Source organism: Martes martes (assembly GCF_963455335.1).
Source record: "Martes martes genome assembly, chromosome: 12".
NCBI lineage: Eukaryota > Metazoa > Chordata > Mammalia > Carnivora > Mustelidae > Martes > Martes martes.
The window spans coordinates 68197895-68204624 of NC_137900.1; the positions used below are offsets into that span (position 1 = coordinate 68197895).

The 6730-nt window shown below is 34.9% G+C and overlaps 1 pseudogene across 1 annotated transcript in view; it reads right to left on the reverse strand.

The window, feature by feature from the left end:
• The window catches only part of LOC308353379 (small ribosomal subunit protein uS5-like), a 199346-nt pseudogene extending 197111 nt beyond the window's left edge, over nucleotides 1–2235 (reverse strand). The window contains exons 1-2 of the transcript in view: nucleotides 2212–2235; nucleotides 1472–1618 (exon numbers count right to left, since the gene is read on the reverse strand). The product of the transcript in view is annotated as a small ribosomal subunit protein uS5-like (transcript). The remainder of the gene's footprint in view (nucleotides 1–1471; nucleotides 1619–2211) is intronic.
• Between the last annotated feature and the right edge of the window lie 4495 nt (nucleotides 2236–6730).

Consider the following 6730-nt stretch of genomic DNA (forward strand, 5'->3'; position numbering starts at 1 on the left):
CTGGGGAAAATACTTGCAAATTTTTTGGAGACAAGGGATAATTTTTCTATTATGTAAAGAACTTTATATCAACAAGGTACAAACAACCTATAAAAGAAAGGACAAAATATGTTAAGGTTAAGGAAGATAACATGCATATGCATTTTAAACATATGAAAATGTTATAATGTTAAGAGAAATGCAAATAAGAACTATACTGAGATGCAATTTTTTAGTTTGACAAAAATAAAAAAGTTTTAAAACACACCAGTGTATTAGTGACAGTGTGAAGGAACAGAAATTCTCCAAGGATCATTGAAATCATATAAATTGTTAAACATTTGTGGAAAACACTAGTATTTATCAAGATGATAAGTATACCTGCCATTTGACTCAACAATTCTGTTTCTAGAGAATTTATTCAGCAGTTATTTTCAGCCATGTAAGAAATTACATATGCAATTGCAGCATTGATTGTAATAATAAAAGAATAGAAGCAATATAAATATTTATTAATAGAGGATTACTTAAATAAATTATGGTACATATATCCGTACAATGATAATCAATGCAGTCATTAAAATAATTGAGGAAGTTCTTCATAAGCTGATTTGTAAAACTCTCTAAGATATATTGTTGGCTGAAAAAAAGTCAGGACACAGGACAATACATATAGTATTCTGCCTTTGTATGCAAGTGTATTAGGAGAAGAATACATACATGTATGCACAGAATATCACTGGGAGTAATATAAGATATTCATAATATTGGTTGTCTCTAAGGGAACGATATGTGTAGCCTAGAAAAGAGATTAGAATTTTAAACCTGATGAATCATTATATTTAATAATATGTAAATAAAACTTAGCTACAGAAAAAGTTTACACAAGATTATGTGAGCTATAATTCCAATTTTTAACAAACCAATGAATAACATAAATTAGCTAATTCTGTACACTGGGAAGGCCTGGAATGATGCCAACAGCAAAGAACAGAGTGCCCATATTTTGGTTTCTAAATACAGTCCTCCAGTAAAAGAAACCAGGGTTGCTTGGAAAAATGACTGATTCTGCTACTGGGCCAGAGAAGATAAAAGATGAATGTAGATCCTATGGTAGTACCAGAAGTGCTCAAAAAAATAGGAAGAATAACATGTTGAAGGAACACAGGATCCAACCTAAAGGAGTACCCTGTGACCAAAACTGAAACTATTCGAGCAATGAAATGAATAATGTAATATTGGATTATAAAGCAAAATATTTTTTAAATTCCATGAACCTGCACCAACATAAATAAATGATTGAATAAATAAGTAAATGAAGAAGAGATGAATCTTCCTTACAAAATAATTCCAAAATAACATATATAGATAACCCCTTCTCCAGGAGTGGAGTTTAATCCCACCCTGACCCAAGGGTGAGCTAGATTTAGTGACTCTTCTAAAAGAATAGAATAGGGAAAAGAGGAAATAACTTTCTAAAGGAGAAACCTACCAGTTTCTCCTTAACCAAGTCATCGAGATTAACATCATCAGTGATGTGAAGTAGGTATGTACTTCCTGATGTCACATGATGAGAAGAACACTTTGTATCTTTGGTGTTTTTCCACAAATCCTTAACCCAAGACCAATTATGAGAAAACTGTCAGACAAATACATATTAGGGGACATTCAAGTAGATAGTACTAATCCTCAACACTATGAAGGTCATTTAAACAAGGAAAGACAAACTCACAGACTAAAGGAGGCTGGGAAACATGTATGCGGTATGGTACCTGACTTAGATTCTGGAACATAAAGTAGACATTAATGGAATATCTGGTAAAATCCAAATAAAGTCTGGAGTTCAGTTAATAGTATTGCACCAGGGGAACCTAGGTGACTCAGTCATTGGGCGTCTGCCTTCAGCTCAGGTCATGATCCCAGGGTCCTGAGATCGAGCCCCGTTATCGGGCTCCCTGCTCAGTGGGAAGCCTGCTTCTCCCTCTCCCACTCCTCCTGCTTGTGTTCCCTCTTTCACTGTCCTCTCTCTGTCAAAAAAATAAATATAATATTTTAAAAAATAGTAATGCACCAATTTTGGTGATTTCAACTGGAAAAGAGGGCTCACAGAGGCTTCAGTCTATGTATTTCAGGAGATTATTTTTAGTCTTAATTGTGCCTGGGTAGTAGAAGGAAAAAGTCTCCAGTAATAGCCTTCTCTTCTCATGGCCTTCTTTTCTCCACTATTTTTACCAATTCTTCCATAGTGGTCTCCATAACTCATTTCTCCAGATGAGGTGATATGAGGAATAAGGATAGCATTGTTCAGAATGGGCAGTTCAGGCTCTCTGACTGAGAAATGCCTGGCGGCAGGAAGGGCCCTAATCAAATATAGTGAAAATGGGGTAGTTTCTCCACCATTGGTTCCTCCCCTGAAACATCTACTCATGGGTAGATGGGCATGCATGTATTAATTAATGAATGAGAAAACTGGAAAATGTCCAAAGTTAATTTTTAAGAAGCAGGTCACATCCACTACTATTTCTGTAGAAGCTGTAGAGGTAAAGGGAATAACAATAAACTTAAAAAAATAGATAAATAAAAACCCCAAACCAGAAAGCCAATGAGTTTATATTTTAAGAAATTTAATTCTCTTAAAAGAGAATTAGTAAATCACTGAAAATTCTACATTAGGTTCATGTTACGTGTAGAAAGCAATCTTCAGTGTGTCCAATCTGCTATTAAAGATAAACCTAATGCAATTTTCATTTGAGGCTTCACTATACTATGCTTGAAATATAATGCTTTCCTCAACTGTTAATATTCCATCTATGAAAAAGCAAATTAAATACCTCAATCTACTGGTACCTTTTATATAACCCTTTCCTTGCATTATTTTTTATGTCTTTAAAAGCATAATTGTAGTCAGCTTAACATAACCAAACTACACATGAAACTTTTCTAATATGTTTGCTTACCTCAAAAAAATTTGGTCTTATTAGTGACTATAACTATAACGCAGCTATAAACATCTGTATGAATGGTGTTTGTACTTCCAGTAAATTGGTCTCCTGCACATACACAGTCAATGCACTACTTTTCTTTTCTTTTCTTTTCTTTTCTTTTTTTGCATAAAAGATATCTTAAAAGGAAAATTTTTCCCCCCTTTCTTTCTAAAATTCAGTCATGGTTGGTGAGATGGCAACTAACACAGATTACTTTTTTTCTCCTCTGAAAACAAACTTTCAAGTGGCCTCAGAACAACAGAGGAGCTAATGGATATAAAAAAAACTGAGAAAAAAAAAAAAAAAAAACAATCTCTGACAGCTGACAACTGTTAGCTGCCAGCCGCCAAAAACTAGGTTGTAGTGTTGCTTCCCGAACATAAACCATTTCACAGAATATCATCATCAGATAAGGTTATCTTGTGACCTTGATGGAACAAGACAAAAATAAGGACAAGATGCAACCACATTCTCCTCTCAAAGCCAATGTGACTAATCCTCCTTTACCAGGGACAGCTCTGCTTTATCTCGCCCCTCTTCTTAATTAAAATGATTAATATACTCGTAACCAAAGAGCCTCCATTCTTTTTTTTTTCTAAAGTTAAAGTATAGTTGACATTCAATGTTATATTCATTTTAGGCGTACAAAATAGTGATTCAACAATTCTGTACATTCGGCTATGTCCACTATGATGAGAGCAGTTACCATCCATCACTATGCAACATTATTACAATTTATGGACTTATATTCCCCATGACTTATGTATTTTATAACTGAAAGTTTGTACCATTTAATGCCCTTCATCTGTTTATCCTCAAACCACCCCACCCCCAGCTTTGGCCACTAACCCTTTGTTCTCTGTATTTATGATTCTCTTTGGTTTTTGTTGTTTGTTTGTTCATTTGTTTTGCTTTTTAGATTCCAAATACAAGTGAAATAATATGCAGTTTGCCTTTCTCTGCCTGACTTATCTCACTTAATATAATAATCCTTAGGCCCACGCATGTTGTCACCAATGTCAAGATCTCAATCTTTTTATAGCTTAGTAGTATTCCATTGTACATCTTCTCTATCCATTCATCTATCAATGGACACTTAGGTTTCTTCAATATCTTAGCTATTGTAAATAATGCTGCAATAAAATAGGGATGCATATATCTTTCCAAAGAGTGTTTTTGTTCTCTTTGGGTAAATATTCAGTAGTGGAATTACTGGTTTGTATGGTTTTTCTATTTTTTAACTTTCTGAGGAACCTCCATACTGTTTTCCACAATGGCTATACCAACTTACATTTCCACCAACAATGCAAGAGGGTTCCCTTTACTCCACATCCTCACGAACACTTTTTATTTCTTGTCTATTTGATATTAGCTATTTCAACAGCGTAAAGTGATATCTCATTGTGGTTTGGTTTGCATTTCTGTAATTATTAGCGATTTATGTGTCTGTTGGCCATCTGTATGTCTTCTTTGGAGAAATGTCTATTCGGGTCCTCTGCCCATTTTTAAATCAGATTAATTGGTTTTGGGTGTTGAGTTGTATAAGTTTTTAATATATTTTGGATATTAATCCCTTATTGGATATACTATTTACAAGTATCTTCTCCCATTCAGTAGGTTGCTTTGTTGTTTTGTTGTACAAAGCTTTTATTTTGATGTGGTCTGATAGTTTATGTTTGCTTTTGCTTGCCTGAGGAGACATATCTAGAAAAAATATTGCTAAGGCTGATGTCCATGATATAGCTGCCTATGTTTTATTTAAGGAGTTTTATGGTTTTAGGACTCACATTTAGGTGTTTAATCCATTTTGAGTTTATTTTTGTGTGTGGTGAAAGAAAGTAGCCTCCACTTTCTGACATTTCAATCAAACACAGACTTCCAAATCACCTAGTATAAACCCAAACCCCATACACAACCATTCTGATTCCATCTCACTAAGATTATTTTCCTCATAAGAAACAGTTTTCCTTGCTGCAGCAAGTTAATAAACCTACATTTGTTTGACTGCAGGTGTGTTCTTGGTGATCTTTGGGCACTAGACTTTAACAAAACAAAAAAAACTGGAAAAATTAAAATTGGTGGATAAACGGTCTTGTCACCGTGGTTGTTTGGCAGGGGTAGGGTGGGCTGGAAGGTGCCATGTATGTGTATATTGGTCATGGTGGGAGGAATAGCAGAAGAAAATTATATACCATGGATGAAGACAGGTTATATGAGAGGTTAAAAGACTTTAGTTTTGCTCTATTTTTCTTTCCCATATTGTCTTGCCAGATTTTCGCAATGCCCTTGTTCCCGATATTAGCCCTTCTTTCTACTTTCACTATGAATCACAAAATGAAGCCCAGCAGCACTGTTGTCATTGTTCAGGTCCTTTAATAAATAACACCCCTCTCTTTGTTATCTTATTCTGACCCAAGTGAGAATTGTGCAGATTAAAATAAATGTATACCAAAGGAGGAATTTTGTTACTGCTAAGAGCTAGATTAGAGTTTCTGACTGAAGTTTACAACCAGATTGGCATGTTAATGCTCTCTGCTGAACCTCCCAGCCAAGATCCTGAGGCCCTTGAACTGAGGATAACTTTGGTTTTCAGGGCGGACATAACTACTGAGGCTTTCTTCTTTGTACTAGCGCAAAATGAAAAAAAGAAGAAGAAGAAGAAGAAGAAGAGAAGCCAGGTTCCCAGTGCTTACAAATGGTCTCCACTCAGTTAGGAAATATGGACCATTGCTGTCACCCAATAATCCAATAGCTTATTCCAGAAGAGCTTCTTTAGTAGAAGTCTGAGTGCATGGAAAACATGTATAGTGAATTGTATACATACCCTTAATACTCTCCAGTGATTTTTCTTTACCAAATGCATTGAGTTTATTCATGAAACCTATGATCATACATAATTGTGTCGACCTTCCTTGGGAGGGAAAAGGACAGACTCATTTCCATCTTCATATAGCCACTCCTCCCAAACCAACCATTGTTCTTTTGTGGACATTCCTTGTACCTCTGATGGTCAGGATAGATTTTGCCCCCCAGAAGGCATTGAAATGGATGAGAACAGTGTGCTTAATTAATTTGTCTCAATGTTACACTGTATTTGAAGCTGAAAATTCACTCCTTACTCTAATTATGTCCAGCCACACTGTCTTATTAAGGTTATCAGGGGTTCTGCAGTGATATAAAATGACAATATTAACATACTCTAATAACAAAATACAACAACATCAAGACGTCCCAAGGTTGAATATAAACTTGTCTCGTTATTAAATTTCTGGGAAAATTTAAATTCAAATATAATGTCCCTGTGGGTAAGTGCACAGACTCTGAACCAGATCACTTGACTTCAAATCTCAGTTCTTACACTTACATGGTTTGTGATCCTGGGAAAGTTCACTAACCTCCCTCTGCCTCAGTTTTTTCATCTGACAAATGGGAATATGATAAGACTTATAGAGTTGTGAAAATTAAATGAATTAATATTTATAAAGCTTTTAGAAATATTTCTGGCAGATAAGGGTTTTATAAAAATTATTGTTTACTATTGTATTTGTAACTTAAAAGTTACTTTGAAGTCAACCAGTCACCCCTACATCCCTCAGTTTCTTATTCTGCTCAGTATCAGCTAACATCCGTCTTCAGATGCTTAAGGAAATCCATTCATTGATTATCCATTCAGTGGCTATCCTTTCTAGGTAATTTTATTAGAAAAATCATTGCTTCTGGTTTAAAAGGCTATAGTATCTCTGAAGTTAACTCATTCCAACCTAGTC